The sequence below is a fragment of the Hyperoodon ampullatus genome (assembly GCF_949752795.1).
Source record: "Hyperoodon ampullatus genome assembly, chromosome: 10".
In the NCBI taxonomy this organism is placed as follows: domain Eukaryota; kingdom Metazoa; phylum Chordata; class Mammalia; order Artiodactyla; family Ziphiidae; genus Hyperoodon; species Hyperoodon ampullatus.
In genome coordinates, this window is record NC_136923.1 from 59,602,145 (window position 1) to 59,607,035 (window position 4,891).

The window sequence follows — 4,891 nt, forward strand, 5'->3', positions numbered from 1 at the left end:
TTCCAGGTAGAAAGAAAGCAGAAAAAGCTGAAAACCACACCCTGACCCAGGGTTTGTTAGTCACAGTAGCCAAGCTCCAAGCTCTACATAAAGTTAGTCACCCACCCACGAGATGTCTGCTAGGCTGTGGGAGGTTAGGGATGCGAGGGAGACCCTAAAACCTGGTAGAAGAATTCAGGTGGATGCCTCTGAACTTTGAACCCCAGGCTCTTCTGACCCCTCTGAGCCTTCATTTGTTCAACCATCCTTATTAAGAACAGGTGCTGTCCCTCCTTTCTCTTCTTGAAACTAGAATGATTGCTCCATCCCTTCATCTTTTCAACTTCCACTCTGGAGAGAAATTGGTAACCACAAACAGCCCCCCAAAGTGCCACAGTGTTCACATGAGTAGTCAAAGGAAGTAGTTGGAGGAGCGGAAGTAGTCAGATTTCCCTAGAGGCCCTAAACTGTGGCCAGCTATCTAACTTCCAGATAGCAACAGCAGCTGTGACTATCCCTTTGGCATTCCAGGTGTAGGGGGTTTGCTGGGCCTTTACTAATTCTATTTTTCCCCATTCCCAACTCTTCCCTTTCATTATCCCTTCACCTTGAATCATGTTCAAGAAATGTAATAAAAAAAGAAAATGTCTAATTGCATCCAGTTTAAAACCTGTTATTAAAGGTCTTAAGAACCAGTAGAGCAATTCCTAGGCATTGAACCATGCTTTAATCAAATCATGCCTAAGAAGGATCTAGTTAAAATAGTGGGATGCCATGTACATATAGAAATTCTTACAGTGAATGGAGAGTTACTTTATTTAGAAAAAGAGAAGGACCTTTTTATCCAACCCTAAGGTTACTTCACAAATAGAGACAAAAAATCCCCTTCTTGCTACACCAGCAGGTTGATAAAGGAGCCATCAAATTTGTACTCAGAGGAGCAGACATCATATGTCTAGGCTTAACTTCTCCAGGAGCTAAGCTTTACTCTGCTGCAGTAGATATGATTGTTGGAATCATGGCAGAAGGAAAATAGCTTGCTCTGTGTGTTGAAATCATGAAGACGTCTGTAGATGATACTGTGAAAGTCAACAAGGGAATTGACATTTAAAATATCCATTATTTAAGTGATGGGCTGTGGCATATGAAAACATATAAATAAGACTCAGAAGGAATGCACTTGGGCTCAATATGGATAGAGTGCAGTATCTGTGTTTGTGTGATAGCATGAAGATAATAACTCTGTGATTATGTAGAATAAATTCAACAGATGCTAGAAAGAAAACAACAAGAAGTGTTGCCACCTTGCTTGGAGACAATGAAGATGTTTCTCTACAAGACAATATCCTTTCCTTTAACACCTGTCCCTGTCTCCTCTCCTGGCCAACAGGTTATTATAACTCTCCCAAAAGAATTTCATGACCCAGCCAGAGTGTGCTAGTGGGAGCCGAGAGAAGACAAATGGGACTGAATTCTAAGGCTCAATCCAGGGCCAGACCATAAAGTTGAACAGGAGAGTTCACTGATTTGTGTGCTCTCCCATGATACAAGATTTAACACCCTGGCATATTCCCCAGGACATCATGTGACCTTGCTACTGAGGTGGCTCCAAGAAACATGGAAAAAGTGATGGCCCAGGCCAAATGAAGCTGAAATGCCAGAATTACCATGGCTTACAGTGGAGGAGGAGGGACAAGAGGCCATGTGGAGTCAGTAGCATGTGCCAGAACAAGGATCACAGGCCAGACCCCTGGGGTTATGGAACAAGACCATGTTGTCACATCAGAGGAGTATGTGCCTTTACAAAAACAACTCCTGGAGTTATAATTGGGCCCTGGTAGAGAGAGAATTCCTGTCCATGGGACACCAAGTGACCATGCATTGGGAAAGTACATCATGAGCTGAGTTCTATAAGAACCACCAAGCCATAAGGTCAGGAACCACCAGTGGCAGGTACACTGTTGGAATCAGGCACAAACACCAAAGGGTACAGGCAGCTGCATGAACAGGTGGCCCAGACCCCCAAGTTACCTACCCCTGCTGCACTAGCACCCTGCCTGGGCCAACATCTACTGCTATAGGGAGGATTCCTTATTACCAACCTTGGCTTATGGGTGGGCTGGCTAAATTTGTGGGTGTGCAAGCCAAAATTCAGATGTCAGCTTCGCTGGAGCCTCACTCAGCAGTGTCTGCAAAAGACAGTGATGAGAGAAAATGCTTCCCAATAGGGGATTTACCAGGTCATCAACCTTGTGTAGAAGAAGTGGGTCAGGGTTAAATACTTACTGACCCATGAGAGTTGTGAATTATATGGTTTGCTTTTCAGGAGCCTGGAAGTTTGGGAGCAAGGTCTGAGCTACTGGTTTGTGGTTGGATGACCAGGAATGTGTGCAGATTGCTGTGTCACATTCATGTCCACCAGAGAGCTCCAAGAACAGAAGAGGAACTAAAGGACTATGTAGGACAGGTGATGTTGGCCAGTCTTTGTCACAGGCCACCTCAGTGCTAACAGGATGGACACACAAGCCGAATGGCTACAGTGTGAAAGATGGAGCTCAACAATGTGTACTATTACTGATTAAGGCTGATTTAGCTACTGTCATTGCTGAATGTTTAGCTTGCATGCAAGACAAACATCCTGAGCCACCTGTAAGCATCACTCTGAGGAGAACAGCAAGATACCCACTTATCTATAAGCTGTTTCACAGAAATAGACAATTACTCTGGGTTTGAGTTTGCCTCCCTAACTGCAGGGACTCGGGCAGCACCACTCTCTGAAGCTTATGGAATGTTCCACTGGTATGAGTGTCACAGAGCACAGCACCAGACCAAAAGAGCCAACCCCACAACAAAGGAAGTGCAGGAGTGGTCTCTTGACCCAGGACCCTCTGACTGAGTCACACACAGCATCTTCAGTAGCTGACAAAGTGTTGGGAAGGTCCGTGGTTTCGGTAGCCCCAGGTTGGAAGTGTGCTCCATGAGGATGGACATTGTCTTCTGATTCACAGTGTACACTCGGTACTTAGAATAACAATCTGGAGGCTCTCTGCAATTCAGCAATTTGAAAGCTAAAGCAATTTTCTCTGAAAATCATAACTAAACATCTAAACAGTGTCTCCCCACCCCAGGCACTGACAGAACAGATCATTCATTATTTTGGAGGAGAGGAGGTATGGGGGTGAGTGTGTGAAGAATGGGGAGAGGAGGGGTTCAGTGTTTAGCAGCTCACAAGTCCTGCTCCAGCTGCTGTTCTCAAGGGCTCTGCACCATCAGTGCTGCTGACCTCAGCACAGGGGGTCCCTCAAGGCTAAGGTTTTGGGCATGATAATTAACTCATTTAAATGAATGAGTTGCACTCACTAGCCTTCTCAGTGAGAGAGCCTGAGGATTGTTAAAAAGACCACACTGGGTTTTAATGATACAGAGTCAAAGCAACATTCTAAGCAGACTCTTAGGATAGGTGGAGACAACGTACATGATGCTACTTCAGTTCTGCCACCTTTAAAGTATTGGAGGCAGTGACACATGATGGAAGTGCATTTTCTATGCTCAGGTACTAATGACTATTGTAAAGGTAGCTGCTGAATTATCTCCACAGTATAGAGGAAGCGTTTTTGAATTCTGTCTCCCCAGGTGCCCTGGAGAAGATCCACTTTCATCTGCCTCATATGAACAAGGAGAAGTAGAAACTTTTCCACTGCTAACATCTGGAAATCTTTGAGGGAGTGGTGAAAATCAATGAAATAATGTAATGACTCTATAGAGTAACATTAAAAGGAATAAAAATGAAAACACATGAAGGTTCATATGTGCCCAATGCTACATATTAAATTTCAATTTCAGTTCCTTCTGAATTGTTTGTGAACTGAATTGAATGTTGTGTTGGGTATGGCAGGGAAGGAAAGAGATGATATTGGCCAAAGATTGTTGAATTATGTTTTAAAGACATAATTTTAAAAAAAATGAAAATTCTCTCCAATCATTAGAAAAACACTTACTAATTTACAGACATTTCCCCAAAGTTTAAAAATTCTTTAAGAGCAATAGTCTAGGGGTTGTTTGGGGAAGATGAAGCAACGAGGATCTGAAGTTTTAATAGCCAGTTCAGGGACACTTCTCAGCTGAGGTCTCGCTGCATGTGAATGTCTGGAATAGGACTGAGTGGGGAAGAGTTCAGGTTTTCAGGGCACATTTACTGGCTCACTTTGTTCTCTTCCCACATCTCTGCCTACTCAGAGCTCCCCTCTCACTCCTTCATGGTAGAGAGGGGAGACAGAGGAGGCTCCTCAAGCCTCTACACACAGAGAGGCAGCTACTGGCTCCTGCAGGCTTCAAAACCCTAATGTTATGAACTGACTCATAATAACTTTGTTTTTATCATTAACGTGCTAGATATTTTTATTACAATTAATCTGAAAACTGGTTATTACCACCAATTTCAATAATAGAATTAGCTGCAGGAGATACTTGAAAGCCTAAAGTTTAACCTAAACTTCTGATTTTCTACTTTTCTTTAAGAAACTTGTTACAATGAAGTTTTTGCCTCAAAATTTTAAGGAATTCAAGACAAGACTAGAATATGTTAAGATAGCACAGAAACTGCCCGGTGACTGGGTTTTACTCACTTTAAATAAAATTCATATCTGAAAAATTAGAAACTTTCAATAATTATGTGGTTCTAGGGAAAGCTTTTTCCCTGTTATGATATAGCAGTAGAAAACCCCAAAACAGGAAATGGTGATACCTCAAAGTCATGCTGTTTCATGAAAAAGCAAGTTGCAAAGTAACACATAGAATTTATTTAACAGAATTAAAAATGAATCTATATTATCTGTGTGTGTAAATAAATATATATTTGAAAAAAATTTAAGTTGGAGGAATTTATACAAATGACCTATGTATACCTTGACAG

The 4,891-nt window shown here is 42.3% G+C and overlaps 1 pseudogene across 1 annotated transcript; it reads left to right on the plus strand.

Moving 5' to 3' along the window:
- Positions 1-594: 594 nt before the first annotated feature.
- Positions 595-1,141, plus strand: LOC307059775 (malignant T-cell-amplified sequence 1-like; annotated as a pseudogene). Its single transcript has one exon. The product of its transcript is annotated as a malignant T-cell-amplified sequence 1-like (transcript).
- Positions 1,142-4,891: the final 3,750 nt, after the last annotated feature.